We start from the raw sequence: 20,839 nt of genomic DNA on the forward strand, positions 1-20,839 counted from the left end.
ACATATTAGTATTCTTGAAGTTCCTATAGTCTCTATGCTTCATACAGAGCTGTAAAATAAAACAGCTATACCTATTAATATGCTAATGTTATATGCTATGACCATGTTGCTCTCTGTCTGAGTATCTCCACCGTCGTCCTGTCTCTTTCCACATCACATTAACACTCCCTGGGTGAAATCCTGACCCTGTTGAAGTCAATGGCAAAACTCCCATTGACTTCACTAGAGTCAGGATTATCTCCTCTGAGGAGCTTTATGACTTTACTCCTGACTGTTTTTCTGTTTTCACATCCTACTGTATTCCCTACTTGCTCTTCCTCTTTTCTGATAAATGCTTACCCTTGTGCTCTCATTTATTTTCATTGTGCACTCCTAATTCAGCACCTTCTTGAAATGGGTCTGCCAGCATGGAGAAGTCTGTTTAAATTTTGTATGGCTAACCTTTCACTGCTCGCCACTTCTTAGGCATTCTCCCCTTTTCCTTCATCCAACCATGGCATAGGATATACTAAAACTGCAAGAATAGGTGGAAATTGCCTGCCTGCCTTCTCAGATGTCTTCAGAGAAGGTTTTCATATGCAAGACACCTACGGTTAGGGAAATGCTTTCCACCTTGCATTAAGTATTTGCATTCAATAGACTCATGATATTAATTCCTCATAGTCCCGCCTTATATTTTAAATTTTATTTTGTTAGAGTTGTGCACAGTTATAGAAAAATAAATTACCCCAAAATTAGCATGTTGAATAGGCTGAGTAGTGTTTAGCAATGAGCAGAGAATAATGCTTTGTAGATAATTTATCATGCAGGCAGGAAGAAAGAGTTTGCCTGACTAAGGACTTTAGACCCTCCGTGAATATATAGTGTAATCAGTAAAAAAATGAGTTTGCATGATCAAGCGCTAACTAGAAAAAGGTCACAACACAAGGTTCACTTAAATCAATAGAAAAACTCCAATTGTCTTGGATAGAGGCCTAAGAAAGGATTTCAGGATTTGACCCACTACATTGCATGGCACAGAAAAAATATGTACATTTTTTTCCTTTAATTTAAATGCATAGGCTGAGCAGCTTTATACTGTTGACTTTGAATAGTTTTGAGTCTAAGCAGAAAGACCCCAGAAACTATTAATACCCTCCAGAGAAATATCAGCCTGCAATAGTGAGTATGGATCCCTCTTGTTGACCTAGTTTATATCTACAGAATCAACCTACACAATTCTTTTCACCAGCTGCTCTGTGGCTTAGGGAGATGGGGTGTTAATTAATGAGACATTTGTTGAAATTTATAAGGGCTTTTCCTATCCAGGTTAGACATAAATTATGAAGGCTCTGGCAAAGTGGGCAGAATATTGTTGACTGTAACTCTTCTGCTTATTTTAGCCAGTACTGGAGAAAATAGGTCTTCAAAGAACAATTTACGTGCGTGAACAAACTTGATGAGAAAAAGAGATTTTTTTTTTCTCTCTCTATATATTATTTTTTAAGAAAGTCACAATATGTAGCCATTTGTTTTTCCTCTTCACTACACTATTACTTTTGACATTTCTTTTCCAGTAGGGCCTTTTAGTCCCTGATCTGTGAGGTAAAGCATAATCCCATACTTATGGGACAGCGATCTGTTTGAAATAACTATGATGTCATACAAAATTGAGTATTATCTGCTGCAGGGATTCCACAGAGATAAATACACTGGCAATGCACACACACACAGAAAATTAGACAGATTTGCTTCGAGTATGTGTAGTCTCCTTTTTAATGTTAATTTCTCACAAATATTCTAGTATGGGAATTTAGTGGCAGACATGTTTGTAGAAACAGCTACTTTTAAATGAGTGTTGGAGAACAGTGGTTTTCTTAATAATGAAAAGCAAATTCCCATTTCTGAATCATAAGCATTGTCATTGTCAAGCTAATTCAAAGTCTGACATTTTATCAGTCAGGAAAAGAAACATATAACATGCATTTAATTAATACCTCCCTCTGAGTGTTTGAACACACACAGGAGTCTATGATAGCCATTCATTTATGAGGCTTTTGGATTCAAGCAGTAGATCCAGATCTGGAGGTCCCTGTTACCATTCACCCTCAACCCTTCTCTTTCTTCTCTCGTGCCAAATTATACATTGATGGGGCTGATATTTTGTAATGAAATGCATTTTTATCAGAAAATGCTGACTCACCAAAATGAAAATGTTACATGAAAACATACTGCTTTTGATGAGCTTCTAACAAAATACAGGTGGACTCTCCCAAGTGTTCAGTTCATAGCTCCTAGGGCCTGCATGAGGATCTGAAAACTCCAAACTTTCAGAACTTGTGGTCTGATTACTTGTTAGATCCCATCCTAGCCTTTAATCATTCAAAATTAAGAGCCTTGCAGATCTAGAAAGCTTATCAGAGCCTTTACAGAGCTAGTAATTTGGGTGCTTGGCTTGTGGGTTCAATTCTATTCAGATTTTTTTTTTCCTAGTTTTTCTCTATGTACAAAATTTTGATTCATTCTGAAAGTAAAAACCAATAAAAAAAAAGCATAAAGAAATAAAACTCCCCACATAACATAAATAAATAAATATAAATAATTCCACATGTTCTACCTTCTTTTTCTCCAGAATTTCTAGCAGAATCACACGTTTGGGCTTTTTTATCAGCTTGCATTATAACTTTTTTTTTTTTTTTTTTTTTTTTTATGAGCACCGTACACACCTGCTTCACAAACCATTCTGAAGATGAGAACCTGAATTTAGTCATTAGATTGTTCTTATCGCTAAGAGCTTCCACTAGCAGAAAGAGAAGGGTGAAATCCATCAAACAAATATCTTCTTGAATTACTACTATAGCAAATTCAAGGCGCTGCAGCTTCTTTTTGCAGTTGCTAGACCATTAACAAAACCAGCACAAGTCTATATCTTGAGGACAGTCGTTGAGCTTTGCTGAAGACAATTCTTGAACTCCTGTAAATGCTATTTTATTGAGAGACCATACAGTTCTCATAGACTTGGAAATATAAGAAGGCCTTCTGCTCAAATGGCTTTCAAATCCTTTGCTCCCACCTTACTACAGTAAGGTGACAGCGTCTTCTCTGGGAGCAACTAGCTCCTAGCTAGTCCCATTACTCCTTAAGTGCAGTGATCTGTGTGGCAATCAAAGAAGCCATTTCATGTTCCTTGTCAGGCATCAGTCCGCCTGATCTCTTATCAATTATCTGTCAAAAGAAGAGGGTGTTCTTCTTCATTAACACATTGCAGTGTGGTAATTAACAACCAGATAGCACAGGACTTAAGAAGTGGCCTCTCTTGACCACTTGTTCAATAAATATTGACATAAGCACCAGTAAAAGTATGTCATACGGGTCTTAGATAAAAACAACAAGCCAGAAAGGAGGAGAAAAGCAAACAAAGTGCATCACGACTTGTTTTTTGAAGAAGCCTCTATCAGGTTTTAACAGCAAATGGAAATTGGTATTTACCAGTTGGGCATTGTTCAAGCCTAGGTTGCCTTGTTTCTCTCCTGACTGAAGATTCTTCCCCCTCCCCCTGCCTTTGGGTGGGGGGCAGAAAGGGGAGGTTACCTTCCTGTTGAAATAAGCCAGCAAGAACTTTGTCAAGGAATGAACTCTTACTGTAACCCACACCTCATTTGTCACCCTGATGGGCTGAGGAAAAGTGACATTTACAAACTGAGAATGAAAGTACATCCATTTCACCAGTCTGACACCCTGATATAATAACTATTTACCTTGAGAAAGAGGGACTGAGATTTCCGATTCTTGTGAATCTTCTCACTTTGGCACTTATTTTCTCACTCTGTCAAACAGCCCCAGATTAATGGAACAATTTGTTCAACAAATCATATTAGCAGAAAGCGCACAGGGTAAAGAGAAGGAGGCGGGGGAGCAGGAAATTTTTACTCATTCATAGCAGTGGTATCTCTGCAAATAAAAATGTAGTTATGCCTGACATTTACAGAGGTACAATGTGAAAGGGAAAAAGTGTAATGACTTTGGGCAGTTGAGAGATCACTTTGCAAGAACAGTAGTGCTCAAAAGGGAATAAGATAAAGTTACACATAACATCTAGATTGAGCTTCTTTCTGGAACATATTTGTCAAACACAGCAGGATCCGTCTGTGTTTAAAAAAGAGTTTTCCATTAAAATTAAGCACCGTGTACTTTCCTAACTATAAAAGAATGCTCCCTTACAGTCTGCATTTCAGAAATGTTAGGTAAAGAATTAAAGTAAGTTGGAGCCATATGGTGAATGCTACGAATCCTTCTTGCTGGTTTGATACCGTTCAAGGGACTGATCCAACCCCCATTGAAGTCAATGGAGGATTTCCCATTGACTTCCCAGGACTCCAAATTGGGTACAGAGTAATAAGAAACCAAGCTCTTTTTCTGCGACTGTTGCTCATATAGACTGTATAACACTTTTTTTTTTTTTTTAGAAAATAAGAAAGAAAAACTTTTTTTTTTTTTTGTATTTTCCTATACGTGTTTTCACCATGGAGGCGAGAGAATGGAAGAATGAAAAAATAGTTATCCCAGCTTTATAGAGGCAAAAATGTAAGCATAACTGATCCTGAAAAGTCATCTTGGGTATATGTTTTGGTTAGGAATTGTAATGAGCTAAGACTGTATTGATGAGTAATTCACTGGGCAGCAAACTATGCTTACTCCTCTCAGTTCTTTAACCCAGAGGTCCCTGCAAAAAATGTGTCTCAGTATTTATAGTATATACACAGTAGATTATCTTTAAAAAATACTTCTTTCCAAGTCTGCGATGCCTGTTTCTGATAGCCATGAAAATATACAGAGCAATGTAGCATCATCCCCCCACATGCATGCTCACATACTTACAAACACATTTTAAGAGGACATTCTAAGTTTGCCATCATGTTAATTTATTTCTGTTAGCTTGGTACAGCAGCACTGTACCCTGCATCTTCAATGAAAATTGACGCTCCCTTGTTCCACGTTTCTTTATGCCATGACCTTGGGTGTCAAGGGAAAATATTGCTTTGCATCCTTGTGTTGCTTGAGTCCTGCTTCTCTCTTTATAGCTTATTACTTGGCACACTTCAGAGCACTGTGTACTGCAATGAGATATGCACTGTACAGCTGGCAACACTAGAAATACTTCAGGCTATGGAGATAAGGAGAGCTGAGTCTGATGTGCAAATAATGTTTTGCCCCAAATTCAAGAATTTAAATGTATGGTTCAAACATTTCTGATGGTAAATTGTCATTTTCCTAATAAAATTTCTTCCTTTATGGCTTGTCCTATAGCCAAGTAAAGCTATAGATCAGGGCTTTTCCACGAGAATGCTGATTCTCTCCAGATATCTTAGGTACTTTTGTATGCTGAGCTGGATGAAAAGGGAGGAACCAGCCTTCTACTTGACTGGGGAAAAAAATACCTGAGAAGCCAAAGTCATTAATTATTAATTCAACTGTTTTGTTGTTGTTGTTGTTTATTTGTTTGTTTGTCTGTTTTTACCTTTTTAGAGAAGAAAATACATGTATGCTGAGGATCGGAATCAAGGGAATCCAGTGCAATTAATGCAGTTGGGCTTTACAGCAATACTGCAGAGAGCAGAATCTGGCCTCTTCAAAATGTAGTACAGGTTAAGGGTGTCCACCGCCGACATTTCCTGAGCAAGCACAGCAAAAGAAGAGTTGCTAAAGCTAACCCAATTTTAAGTGGCTCAACCTCTTCAACCTATTTCAGTAAATCAAGAGCTTCTGCAGAAATATTGCCCCTTTCCCCTCTCCAACCCTGTACATGCTGAGGAGGATCCAGACCTTAGGAAGGCTGTAAAGTGCCTCTGCTATTTCTTCTCTCCCCACACACCACTTTACTGTTTTTGTTTGTTTGTTTGTCTGTTTGTTTGTTTGTTTTTGGTTTTGTGAATTCCTGAAGTTCCCAGTTCCCAGTTTTAGATGGCCCTGAGGGCAGAAACACTGAAATCCCCTACAGCTTGAATGGTGACCAAAGATGGTAGTAGAGGCTTCTTGTCTGCTTCTCCTTGGAAAGCTCCAACCTAGCACATACACAAGAATCAACATAATTAGTTCAGAACAAAACATTGTTTTTTTTTTACACTTTGAGGTGTACACCTCACTGATCCTTCTGGATGCATCCCTGTTCCATTGAAAGTAAATTACAGCACAAAGACTCAGTTACAAGAAGTCTGCGAGACTTGGCACATGCCATGGTCAGATGGCAGGTTCTCCTGCCAGTCTGCAGCCCCCGAGGTAAACAGAGATCAATACCAGCCTGGTAGGAGGAGTTTCTGGGGACTTTATTTTATTAATAGTGATTCTATTCTTTCATTTTGGTAGGCTACCACAAAGGGAAAAAAAAATAATCTGGCTTTATATCTTGAGGGTTCAAGACAGTATTGGATTTTTTTTCTTGTAAATGTGAAATTTTGTAGATGGAGCCTCCATATATATACACACACACATATACATATATGCTGAAATAAGCTTTCAGTAAGGGTTATTTTATTTGACAGTGGCCTTAAAAGGATAAAGAAGGTGCCAAGGTGGCTATATTACAAAAGGAAATATGCCATAAGGAGGTTAAAAACAAAACAAAAATCAAAAACAAAACAGCTCTCCCTCTCCAGAGAACTGGAAAAGAAAGAGACACAAAGCACTGACTGTGGGTCTGTCCTTCCCAAAGCATCTCTGTTTGCCAACATATTTATATTACAGAAGCAAGTGCTCTCATCTTTTCCCAGCTGGGGATTCTCCATCTCTCCAGGCCTGTTCGTTTCCATTTAGTCACAGATGGAAAGATGGGCTAGAGGTATTTAATACCTTTTGTAATTTTCTAGGAAGGACTAGAAGGCACAAGTACTCTTTTTCAGAAACAGGCTCTACAGCAGCGGTTAGTTTGCAGACTGTGAACAGTGAGGGATGCTTTAAGAAATAATAATTAATCCATTAAAAAAAAAAAAGAATAAAATCTGAATCTCAGCAACTAAAATCCACATGTTGATGTGGGGGAGCATTTTCTTCAAGAAGAATAAATCCTGTATTTTAATACTGACCTCTTTGAATTTTTCATTTTTACTGTTATGGCAACTGATGTTTTTCCTTTAGAAATATCAGCAATTCAAGCCATAGTTCCCTTTTCCTTCCTGGGTCCTCCATATCACTGGATTATTCTCCCCAAAAAAGAACTGTAGTAAATGGTCTGTGCTCCCACTGTACCCTTAGAAATGAGGCAGTCTAATATCACACACAGTGTACACAGTGCCTACCTGGGCACTAGAGTAGCTCTCCCAGTCAAAGAGATGGATTTTTGGCAGGAAGTGGGACTTCTCCAGGTGCAATCACAGCTGTTTGAGTTAGATTTTATTGTGTAAGCATTACCACAACCCAACTCTTTGTTGTGTGTATGAAGCTCAATGCCAAGACAGTTATTAAAAAACGAAACAAAACAAAATGACAAAAAAAAAATTAAGGTACTGTCCTACTTTATACCCTATATAACCCTACATTAAATCCTATGTTCATAATTTTATCTCCATTGGCTAAAGGTTGAGGAACACCCAAGACCATAAGAAGTTCAACTAATCAGACCTGGTTCCTGATTTCTCATTTTGCAGAGCATATGAGCTCAAGTCCTTTCTTACTCATCACTCACGAACATTTGAAGGTAAGGTTTAACTTCCAAACAGTAGCATTAGCTTGTGTGTTATGTGAGATGGTTTTGGTCATGTGGGAGCGCAATCTCCTGAAAGCTGAGCTCTGCCCAGAGCTACAAACCTATATACATATAGCCAATGGGAGAATTTTGTAAAACTGAAAAATAAAACACTTTAAATATAAATATAAATATAAATATAAATATAAATATAAATATAAATATATATATATATATATATAAATATATATATATATATTTCTTGCAGTGAAAAATGCAGCAGACTAAAATAAATTATGAGTAACATTTTAATTATTTGGTGACATCCTTTATAACTTATTATCTGCAAGAATTCTTTCAATATTAATTAAGTTGTTCCACAAGTATAGGACTTAACAAAGCCTAATAAAAAAATTTAATGGATAGGTGTTTTGTGGTTGGACTCACTGCTGTCTAATAACGCGAAAATTCTGACAGAAAATATTTCTCCAGAAAGCTTTTTTTCTGGTCTAGGGACATTCATTTTGCCTCTCTCCTGTGTAAATTATCTGATGTCTAATGGTGACAGACGCGTACACACATACACAGACTGTGATTGCATAAGACTTGTATCCTGAGTAAACCATGCTGAAAAAGCCCATCAAGAATGCTAATCAGAATTCGAGACCTTCAAATGCTGTATGATACAACATAGCTACAGCTTTTCGTGTACAGAAAGCTGCAAAACATAATATACATAAGACTATATGTGTGTATGCAGAGTTTATAGATATATGTGTATATATTTGTGTATGTATATATAAGCAGAGTTTTTCCATGTACTAGAAAAAAACCTCTTTTCTTCAGGCACAAAGTTATCAGTTTGGCTGCCTGTGCCATTGAACACATATTAATTTGATGTGGCTCAGCTTGCTGCATAACTCGTCCAAAATGTGAAAGGGGACAGAGTGGGTGGTTTGTCATATACCCATAACACAGCCTGGGGCAAATGGGCCCTGGACACCCACGTATTTAGAAATCTAATGTACCTGTGAAACCTTTTTTCACCCCTCAGGTTAATATGAAGATACTGGTGTGTTTTACACCTTATTCTCATCAGGCCAATGGATAGAGACTTACTGAGCTGCGACATAAATATGGCCTAATCATCAAATGTGGATTCAGGTCTCCCCTGCTGAGCAGGTAACAGTCTAAAGTGTTTAAACTGATACCTGCCCAGCATGGGGTATCTTAATCAGCGACACATTCCTACACTTCCTCCCTCTCTTCAGTCTACAGAGACAATGACCTCAGGAAGACAATTTTATTTTAGTGTTCAGATTTGCCTATATGAATATATTTTTAACTCCTGCATTGCCTCATGGACGGGCACTGCAGTCTCTGCACAAAGGAGAAGGTTGTCTTTATGAAGGGGGTTATAATGAGAGGTCACCAGATTCAAGGATGAGCACCTTAACAATCAGTTTAAACAGCTTAGAACTTTTTAAAATGTTCATCATTTTAGGCCAAAACCAGAAGTTAGGCCTTTACCTAACAGATTTACAAGTCACATTCTTCTATAAGCTGGAGTTGCAGCATGGCTGCGAACACCTGTGGTACAGCTTGGAGGGAAACCTGTTTTTCCCATTGCTGTTCAACTCCTGCTGGGCACAGACTGTGTGGTAGGGAAGAAGTCAGAAGTTGCTTTTTGAATCTCAAGCCTGTTTGTGGCCATTAGAGGCATAACCCCTTGAAGAGGCCTGGTCTTGAGTGAGTTCTTGGTTTCCCTTTAAGGAAGCCTGGTGCTTGGCTGGAGGAAGGGCCTAACAGCCAGAAACCCGTGGGTTTCATATGTGCCTCAGATTTTGTGTATGATTGGTTGAAACAGCCTCTTTGCACACTGATTTTAGGACAGTCTAATGGACTGGGAAGGGGGCTGAAAATTTCAAGGCCTGAGCCCAGCCCTGAGTATTCTTCCCCTTGTGTAACCCCAGCAGCCTGGGGTTCCCCACCACACTCATTCTCTCCCCTCTGACATATTGCCCGGCTCCTGTCCTTCCCGCAAACCCGGCCTGGAGACAGTGCGCGTCCCCTTCCAGTTCGGGAGACCTCCGGGCCTATTTGGCTTTGTTTCCCACTTTCACCACGGCGGTGGCAGCGGGAGGCCTTATCTTCACCTCCCAGCACTTCCCCGGGTGTGCGTGTGGGAGCCGGCGTGCCACAAACTTCCAGCGGCGGCCGGGCCGACAGGAAAGCTCTCTCGCCTTGCGCCCGATTGCCTAGGCTGTGTCCCGCCGGCTGCGGCAGCGCAATCTGGCAGCTGCAGGGATTTCCCGTCGCTTCCGCCAGTGCTGGCTCTGGGCCCTCCATCTCTTCCTGCGAGGCCTATGGTTGGGGCCGGCAGCAGCCGCCCGGCCTCAGGAAGCCGCCGGCCGCGAGCGACGGCGGGCGGGCAGGCGGGGGCGAGGAGGTGGCGGTGGCCAAAACCTATTTGTTCGGTGGCCGCCGCACCGACACGCGCTGGCCGGGCTGGAGGAAAACAAAAGGGGGATGTCTGCTTCAAAAAGGCAGGAAATGAAGCAGCACGGGGGACGAGAGACCTATTGGGACTGGGCTGGGGCTTTTCTCTCTTAACCTATTGTTTCATTAAAAAAAAAAAAAAAAAAAAGTAAAAAGAAAGAAAGAAAAAAATAAAAGAAATTGAACACATCCTGTGACCTCTTATCAAGCCATCGGGAAGAAAAACAAACAGCTCATTCATCTAAGGGCTGAGGGTGTTTTTGATGTGACTGCTGGACTCGTTAAATCCGCCAGGCCAGACGGGCTGCAGAGGGGTCAGTCCCCCCCCCGGCACCCCCGGCTGCCACGCGGGCTGGCCGCTGTGCCACGCGGGAGCTGTTTGTTTGTGAGGGTTTCTATATACAGTGCTGGGCATTTCCCAGCTGGCCGCAGCCCCCACGCCCCCCTGGGGCCTCTGTTCCCTGTGTCAGGAAGTCTTTCATTCCCCTCTTATCTGCAGAGCAGAAGATTTTGATCCGTGTGTCCCCTCCCTTTTTTTGGCCAGACACCTACAATTTTCCACTCTTCTTTTTCTACCAAAGGAGATGACATTTAAAGGAAAACAATGCCACTGCTTTATTTAGCTCCTACCTATGATTTTGCTTTTAATTATTCTTTTATGGTTGCCGTATTTGTGAAGAACAGCTCTAAAGTGCTACAAATCTGACCTAGCAGCACCTTGCTGATCCTGGTTCACACACATTCACATAAACTTGTTTACATCATGCCTATAAAAAAGCTGTATTCACTTCTTGGATCTTTGGCTAAGCTCTTAGATTTTTAAAGCCAGAAGGGGTCATCAGGTCACCTGTGCTTAGCTGCTCTGTAATTCCAGTCTTAGTATTTTACCCATTTCCCACTGTAGTGAGCCTAATAAATCATACTGAGCTAAACGATATCTTTTGGAAAGGCATCCACTCTTGATTTGAAGACTTCACGAGGTGGAGAACCTACCATATCCGCTAGTAGCCTGGGTCATTCAACTTTAGCAGAGCACTTAAAGTATCTTCTGAGTAGAAACTGATGTGCTGTTCTGGCACATCATGCACGCTAACGGACAAGTCTTTTCCAGCTTCAGAAGGGTGTGGTTAAGTGACCAGCTCTACTGAGCAGATGTATAAACTAGCAAAAGCTGCATTTAACAGACACATCCCTCTTTTCTGGTGTAGAGCAGACCTGCTTGCATTGGCCTTTCCTGAAGGTCATAATAATGGCAGTGCAAATGTAAAAGGGAATAGTTCAAATATTATTACACTCCCTGGAACTAGAAAGGTCCCTTAGTCCTAAGCATAAGGACTGTGGCTTCAGCAGCTTGGAGTTGGAGATCGACAGCTAGGGGAAGCTGTCCATCTGAAAGGTTTCTCATGAGAAAGAACAACGTATTTATACTGCTTTACTAGCTCAGTGTTGAAACAAAACCCAGTTATTCTCAACAAGATAATTTACTCCCTGGTCTGCTTGAGACATGTAATGTGAGTTTGGGCTGTCCTGACTTGGTCCAACACCAGAAAAAGCCTCATCTGCAGATATCTTCATGCTAAACCCAGTCTACTGAAATATTAAAACACCAGCCTGGACACAGTGCTACCACCGGTTCAGGTTCCTTGAACTGGAAAAGCTATAGGAATATAAAGAAACCCCCTAAGTCCTGAAGGAAACGCAAATTAAGCAGCATGCTTATTAATAAAATCAGGCTGTGGCACTGTGAAGATTATTTCTTCAGGTACACTGTTGCTACTGGTGCTTTATTTTCTAGATAGCAGGGCAGAGTAAAAGTGCAATGATATATCATTGTAAAACACTATTTGGAAGCTCACTTGACCTTTCAATCTTGGTTCTTTCTGTATCAATCCCATGCTGCATAAATTATAAGAGGGAAGATAAATATTTAGTTTCTTGCTGTTCTGAACAAAGTCCCACAATGTTTTCTTTACAGGCTGGAGCAATTCATAGGAAACCAGGAAGGAGGCAGACGGCCCAGTTGTCTTCCCATGATACTGGTAACATAGACTGCACTTCTAATTGCTAAAACAGAGAATAAGGAACTACAGACAGGTTTTTTTCAGACATTTTTTTTATTATTTTTTTTCTTCCCCCCCCCCCAAATTTTCAGAGAAACATGAATAAGTAAAGTGGAGGGAGAAAAGGAAATAGGAGACATAAGGGAAAGGGTTTTATTGAATTCACTGATATTGTGGCACCTAAATGTGCTCTAGATTTATGCAAAGACTTCCAGAAGAACAAAGAGGCTTTAAGCCCTCACCCCAAATTAATATTCAACACAAATTGCTCTCAGAGGCTTTGAACATTTCCCCACCAGGTGCTTCAAAAAAGAAAAGCAAAAAATGCCAAAACAAAAGACACAACTCAGAATCTGATTTTATTTTGCTCTGATTTGGTTGGAAGATTTTGTCCTGAGGATGTAGATATATTTATGCAATTTTTCTCCTATTTCCACGATATTGTTACATTCAAAAGCATTTCAAGAACTTGATAAAGTTGCCCAGTAGGTCTAATGGTTAACTTGAACCAATTGCTCTGAGTAACATCGTTGTTCTCTTTAGCTAATTTATCCTTGGCTAAATCTTCAGTGAGCTAAAATGTCCTGAAGCAGCTTCTAAGTTCCCATGAAGTTTAGCTACAGTTTTAATTTCAGTGGAAGCAGAACTGCACAGTGCAGGTACTGTGAGTTAAATCACTATTGCAGATGATTGTAGATCTACAAGGAAAAAGGTCAAGGGTGCATGCTTGGTATCACTTCTGAAAGTGGAGAGACAAAGAAGAGCAGAGAAGTGAGGAAGAAGGGAGAAAGCTGACTAAAACCTGCTATGCCATAATTTTAAAGAATTTTGAAACACTGTTTAATTTTCTTTTGTTTTTACTGATCTTGTTGACATCCTTGCAGAATGGCTGATGTTATGGACTTCTCAGTTTCCAGATTCTATCAGAATTGAAACACTTCAAATAAGCATTCAATTTTTGCATGGGCTGGACTTGGAATTTGTAAAGTAGATTCATCTACTGAGTCTCCTTGACTCTTGAGACCTCTTCATTTCATTAAAGGTACAATATACTGCTGGTCCTGAAGGAGAAAGTATTTCCTGAGCCTTTAGAGGGAGTCCTATACAAAGACCAAGTGTGAGGCTCTTGAAGGCTTTCTTATCCCCTCATTGAGTGTTAATGGGATTTGTATTGATTCATTGATGGAAGATTACATTCCTTAGTGTCTTTGTCATTAATACTTATTGGCAAAATGTATGACATGTGGATGGTCAATATCTCATCCATTTATTTATTTATTTGTTTTTCCTAATCTGGTTTCTAATAGTTGGAAAAGTGGCTCTGAGACAGCAGCCAACTGCAACAGGGGCTGCTAAAAGAGGCCTCAGCTACCAGCAGCCAAAAGGAAATCTTCAAACATTGATTTTCATGCACAGATTGGCTCCACTTCTTCCTATACATACAGTACCAGAATGATAAAAAAAAAAGTTAGACAAATATTTATACATATGGCTAATGAGAACACCTGTCATAACAGGCAAACAAGCTAATGGGAAAGAAATGGTGTGGGTGTGGATCTCACGGTGTGTGTTGCATCCCAAACAGCTTGTTTTCTCTACTGATGTCTTCTTCAAAGAGTCTTTTACTCCATCTTGTGATTATGCTAGATCTACTGCCCTTGAAAACAGCTGGGTTACCACTGGACAAAAGGGAAAGCCACCCCATTTTGAATGAAGGTTCATTAAAACTTTTAGGTACCAGATCCTTTGCAGAGATGTCTTGCAAGCTGGGGATGATACTCACACGTAGACAGATGTCTCCTAGGACCTGGGCTGGCACCATCAATTTATTTCATGTTGACCACAAAATGACCATCACCTTATAAAGACTTTCATTACTAGTGACTGGCAAACCTCTGGAGGTTTGCTTGGGACAAATACCAATTCAGCTGCCAAACGTTATCTGAACTATCTGAACCTCTCATGTCTAAAAAAATTGGGCTGGAAAGCTCATCAGATAAGGATTTACCCTGTGATTGACTGTAGTTATTGCATCCAGATGGGCTAGCATTACTGGCATAACTGCCTTTCATTTGGTGTTTGGTGTATCCAGTTCTGGCTCAGAACCTAAGAAAAATCACATAGGTAACCAAAAAATATACATGTATTTTAAATTGTATAAATATGTAATGAGCTTCATTTTTCCAGGATTCATTTTCCATTTTCTATTTCCTAATTGTTCCTGAAGTGAAGAGAAAACTGTGGGTTTTGTTTGTTTTTGTTTTGTTTTTCAACAGACCAAATTCTGATTAGTTCCAGTGAAATCTTTTGACATTGGTCTGCCTTGTCTGGTAAGAGTTATGGTAAAAGAAGTAGGTAAATGGGAAGGATGTGAGGACGTCCGTATCATCCCATTTAGGAAAGCTACTGAATGAAAAGCCAGGATATGTACAGATAACTAGAATTGTCTGCCTGAACTTTGACGCTTTTATTATTTTATTTATTTTATTTTATTTTATTTTATTTTATTTTATTTTATTTTATTTTATTTTATTTTATTTTATTTTTTAAATATGAAAAGAGGTCACGTAAACAAAGTATTCTGTTCAAAAGATGCCTACAACAATTCCACCTATAAATATTTCCTTTGATTATTTAAGTGTTAGCAGTGTACAGTGTACAGTTACAGTGTCAGATTTCTAAGTGCAATGCTTCCTTTAGTCAAACAGATTTATGTATTTTTTCATTTCTTGGTTTGCTGACATTTTTGGAAATTGTTTATTGGTGTTGATTGACAACATTATTGGTCAAACATTTTTTGGACAATCAGAAAATTGAAAGCTCCTTCTTCTTACTCTTATGGAATAAAACACAGGCTACTGTAGCAGTAAACAAGCAACCAAAATTCTCCACAAAGACAATGTCATTGGTAGGAGTAAAAACACTGTGACTGATGGTGGGCTAGGACTCCGCAAACATGAGAATGGGAAACTTCAACTTGACATGAGAAGTGCAAGGACCTAAAGAGGAGCTGAGATTGGTTGGATGCCTTTTTAGTGTCAAACACACTAACATAGACCATGTTAGAGACTAGCAGACATACTAGAGGGAAAAGTTGGTTGGTTTGAAAAAGCAAAAAGTGTCTTGCAAATGAGAAGAAAAAAATGCCCCATTACTGTAAATCTGCAATATTTACGATATTTACAACATGTTATTTTGATGGCACAGTATCTTCATGTAGGGTCACCTAGTGATTAAGAAGGGAGGAATTCCCAACTGAGTATAGGTCAATGGTCCAGATAGTTCTCTAGCCTGCCTCTGACAGTGCCAATTTTGAAAGATGAACAGTGCAGTATTTTCCCAAGAGACGCAGTGGAAGTCCCATGTCAGGGGACTTTTACAACTAGACCAGACAAAACACTAGAAAATGTACTGTAGCTGTAGAAAGCAATTCTACATCAGCAGGGAGATGGATTGAATGATCTAATATGGCTCTTCCATCTGCAATTCCTGGGAGTCTATGAATCACATTTCTGTGTGGCAATGCAGCCGAGTAAATACAGTGCAGAGCATCATCATCAGCTATCTTGGTATCTCTGTAACAGTAACATGAGTAAATTAGGCAGACAAATTCCAAAAATGGATATATTTGACTCTCCGGTTCTAAATCCATCTGTTCAAACTGGCTATAGTACAGTATGCTGCTGCTAATTCTGAAGTGTTTCAGGTTGGATGACAAGATATTTTTTGTCAGGTATGCTATTAGTAAAGAACTAAACCATTATTAGCTCATATTTTGTTCTACAGAGTTAGTGTTTTCTAACTCAGCTGGCACATTTTGGATTAATAAAAAGAGTGGCCTAGCTATCTATAGCCTCTGTGAATTTTAACTTTAACCATATGGAAGGATCTTGTAAATGTAGACTATAAAAACTGAAAATATGTCAGTTTAAGATGCAAAGTGTCTTCTGACTAGAAAAGCAAGGGTGGAGGGATTGAAACATCTTATTCTCAGACAAATCAGCTCAAGCTTCTTCCTGATCCTATGCCCAGATAATCATGGACAGTTTGGGGGGATGTCAAAGTTAACCAAATGTCAGACTAGCCAAACATTTCTTTTGTGCATCCAACCAAACTGAGGAGGTCAACTAAGCTTAGAAAGACATCTGATTCTGTTGATCAGTTTGGGAAAAGGAAGTATCAAACATTTCAAACTTCATCATCAACAATAATCACTACTGAGCAAAATTATTTGAAACACATTTATGCAATATTTCTATGGAAATAAAAGTCATGTACAGAAATATTATAAATTTAACAAAAAGTCCTGTGTTCCACCTTGATACATTTACTGAAAAGAAAAGAAAAGAAAAGAAAAGAAAAGAAAAGAAAAGAAAAGAAAAGAAAAGAAAAGAAAAGAAAAGAAAAGAAAAGAAGAAAAAAGAAAAGAAGAGAAAAGAAAACACTCTAGCAAATAGGAAGATTCTTGTAGCTGTATTCATAAATCATAAATGGGAATATTTATGACCTTACTTGTTATTTTCATTCTGGTTGCAAAATTCTACAACCCCAACCATCACATGCTTATTTTCTCATCACTGTTCAATCCCTCCCCTCGAAGTCATGATCTTTCCATGTCCCTTCTTAACTTTCTTCATAAGTATTTCTCCATTTTCTACATTTGTAGTGGTGTTTCTGCTACTCTGGTGGGATCATATTTGAGAATATGCAGTCCCAAAGGTCCTTGTCCGCATAACTTGCTTCTGACCTCAAACTCTGTGAGAATGCAAGCATGGGTTGCCTCCAAAGCCTCATGTCTAGTGGCAGAAGCCCACATCAGTGAGATTGGATTAGAAAGGTAAACCTCATTAGAATTCTGAGATTTGACATTACATCTGAAGCTCATCTATTTCAAGTGCAAATAGTGCAATTCAGGAAGAGTGATGATAACTACACACATACTATTTATGTAGATCTCTCTGTGTAGATGTATGTTCACAAAATACTCAGCACATCTGAACAGAAGGGTTGGACATTTAAATGGGACATTATTCAAGGCTGTATGCCTACATACATCCATGTGTGTATTCCAGCCAGGTGACTAAATGTACAGGTTTTTAGTTGTCAACAGGCACTCCTGAGAACCCTAACTATTCATGAAGATATTGCAGAATTCAGTTTTATGACATTTAGTCCTGTTGATTTTTTCATTCTAAACTGCAGCATCATTTCTTTGCAATTCTTCATTCATTTTTTCCCTTGTTTAAAAAGTTTCATTCACCCAGTCATAAATAAGTAAGTAAATAAATAAATAACCAGCACGTGGCTTGGGTAACCAATTCCACACCTTTGTGGAGAGTGAAATTGAACTGTCTATAAATAAACCATAAGCTGAAATGTGTTTGCATAAACTATTTGATAAACACTTAGGAAAAGAGCTATTGGGAAAAAATCCATCTTCATATTTTTCACTGTGAAAATGAAAACCACTTTCAGGGAAGGGAAATTTACACATTTTCTTCTATTTTTGGATTGGCTTGATATAAAATGTATTATCAGAAGATGTTGAACTTGATAACAGATTACTTATGAAGCTTAATAGTTAAAGATTTTTCCACTAATATTAAATAAATAAATAAACAATATTAATAATGGTTGGTTGGTAATATTTATCACTGGTTTGGCACCTGCTCTGGACAAAACAGCCAAACCCCCTTGACAGAGAAAGGAAAGAAATAGGTTCCTTCCCAGGACAAGAGAGCCCAGAACAAGAAAGACAGCTGCAGTAGGAGTATTAAGATCTATGGAAGAACAATCAGGACAAGTACCTTTGACACCTACCTTTTGGCTGTCTGAAGCTGAATTACATGAGTGCTCTCGTAACCAAGCCAATATGTTTTCTAATGTTGTTTATAGCTGCGACCCAACTACTAAAAGACCTATGAACATCAGATGAACTGTATCTATGTAAACCCAGTAATAATAAAATGCAGCATCTTTGCCACAGCAGTAGAACAACTACCAGCATTTAGTAATTAGCTATATATATTTACACTGTATCTGTTTTGTACATGGATTTATTAGAAAGGAATCTACAATTAAAACAAACAAACCGTTCATAAGACTTTGGGACATAATAAACTCCAAAGACTGTAGAACTCAGTAATGATTTTTATTACCTGTAGGTTTCTGAATTAAGCAAGGCATGTGCTTAGAGGTTTGTACTACAATATAGCCCCAAAACCTAAATGTTGTGACATTAGCAAGTAGCTTGTAATTAAAGTATGTTGCCATTTCACCAGGCTTTCATTTACAGGAGAAAGTGCAAATTCTGTTCTATGTGAACTTTAGATATATCCAACTTTTTTCTTTGTTCTTTTCTTTAAAGCTTTGCAACAAATGCATCTCCATATGCTTATATTAGTTAATCTGGTATTAAACATATTGGCTGTGCAAAATGTTGGCATGCATTAATAAATGTTTTCATTTTTTTATTCTTTTTTTTCCCCTTACTTTAAATTCTTCCTTTGACTACACAAGCAACAGCTGTCTAGCTTCCTGTTCAGTACTGGATCTAATGCCTCTACAGAAATCTAGGTCAAAACACTTGGAATGCATGAATATCAAACAGAGTTTTCAAAACAGTAAATGAATACATCTTTAACTGGTGACATTTTCCTGTAGCATATGGCTGCAAGCTCAGGGGACTGCATGCTTTTTTGATGAATATGTTCCGTCAAAAACCAAGGAATGGCAGTGGGCTTATATCACCTTCTGTTTTGCCTTATGAAATGATAATGCAAACTCATAAATGGATACTACTATCACAAGACTTCTACCTTTTGTCCAATCCCAAAGTAGTACAAGGCCTAGTGGTTAAGAGACTAACTCTTTGGTTGTGTTAAAGTATAAAGATAACTGTCAAAGATGCTTTTTTGTAAAGCACTTGCCCGAGTCATGGAGGGCGCAAGATTACCTGCATTTCCATACAAGTGGAAAACAGCAACATACGGTATCAGGAGAGAGATACAGATTAACTCTAAAATTCTGCAAAGAAATTAAACCGTGCAAATAATGTCTGCAAAAGAGTGGCATGATATACCAGAGGTAATATTAATATGTATATTAATATGAAAAGTAACATTACTTTTCTGGAGCAAATATGCAGGGAAAGTTGTACATGTTTAATGACAGAAAGAAGAGAGTAAAATAATAAGATAAAATTAAAGTGCCAGCATCACAATAAACCCCCTATCAACACGAAAGTGACAGTCCAAAGAAAGCTGCTCTAACAAGCTTGCCTGTTATTCTTTGAGAAGAAAGCATGGATTTGGCAGCAACACCAGAGCCTGTTGAATAATTAATTAACTACCAATTCTGACCAGTAGGAAATGATGGAGTTCTTATTTCTGATCATGTATTCATCTCCTCAAATGACAAAAAATGTTCATGCTTAATATCCCTCTAGGCTTATGAAGCAGGTAGAAAACTATCTAATTAAATACTCCTGAATATTCCTGAGACCTAGGGCTGGTGACTGTTAGCTGGAAGCACAGAGTGGCTTGTCCAGCAAGTGATCAAAATTTGACTGTGGCTAACATCTTTCCTGGTTCTGACCACAGATGCCCCATAGCAGGGGAAAAAAAAAATAAATCAGGGTCTTTTAAAACAATCGGCAGCTTAGCTTTTTTTTTTTTTTTTTTTTTTTTTGGGGGTGGGGGTGATACCCTTAAGCCAATTGAACCCATTTCAATAAGCTATGATTGTGTGAAAGTGTACAGTTTGTCTTGCAAGTCATATTTTAAGCATCTATTTGGGTCACTTAAAATCTTTACATTGCTGAATATGCATCAGGATTTTTGTGAAGGGATTCTTTTTGTATTGTAAACCACTTTTCAGTCCTGTAGGCCTAGCTTTCTACCATCCTTTAACTACCAAGCACCTGAGCTCATCTTAAACAGCTGATATCACACTTTCATTGCCTCTCTGATATTCCATTAATCCCATATCACCTGGCTGGCTCAGCTGGGGAAATAAAGAGTGTGAGTGGGAAAGAATTTCAGAATTCAGTAAATTTCAAATACTTTTTTACTAGTTCCTGTAAGCAAAATGGAAAGACCCACTTTACCACAAGTTGAAAGAATGGACAAATTAAATGTACAGATAAAGAATGGTGAGCATTACTCTCCCATGCAATGCACACCTCACAGTTTACAGGAAACATACCTGTTTTCAAAGCTATTTCAAATAGCTGCTTGATATATGTTTTTGAAAAAAAAAAAAAAAAAAAGCAATTGGTTAAATAAAAATGAAAAATATTGATCGTTTTGAAATAGTTTCATTTTCCCTTCATATTTCTACCATTTCTAAGTGCAGTTTTGAAACATACAATCTCTCTCTCCTTTTTTTTTTTTTTTTTTTTTTTTTTCCTCTGTTTCTCTTGCTGTCTTTTTTCTGGCTCACTGTCACTCTGGTGAAACTTCAGTACATTTAACCCTAGAAAGGCAATAGCAAGTGTTTGACCTTCACTCTGAGCAAATGTATTTCTTAAATGTATGCCTACCAATAGTATCTACAGTAGGGTTTAACTGATTCAATTATGTAAGTATTTAGTTACCTGGAAAAACAAAATCACCATACCCCT

General features: G+C 38.5%; 1 long non-coding RNA gene across 1 annotated transcript; it reads left to right on the forward strand.

Moving 5' to 3' along the window:
* The first annotated feature begins 2,718 nt into the window (after nt 1–2,718).
* On the forward strand, nt 2,719–16,658 carry LOC140003400 (uncharacterized). Its single transcript, XR_011811939.1, has 2 exons — nt 2,719–7,669; nt 12,132–16,658. It is a non-coding gene; the product is annotated as an uncharacterized lncRNA (long non-coding RNA).
* Nucleotides 16,659–20,839: the final 4,181 nt, after the last annotated feature.

This window comes from Anas platyrhynchos, chromosome 11 (assembly GCF_047663525.1).
Source record: "Anas platyrhynchos isolate ZD024472 breed Pekin duck chromosome 11, IASCAAS_PekinDuck_T2T, whole genome shotgun sequence".
In the NCBI taxonomy this organism is placed as follows: domain Eukaryota; kingdom Metazoa; phylum Chordata; class Aves; order Anseriformes; family Anatidae; genus Anas; species Anas platyrhynchos.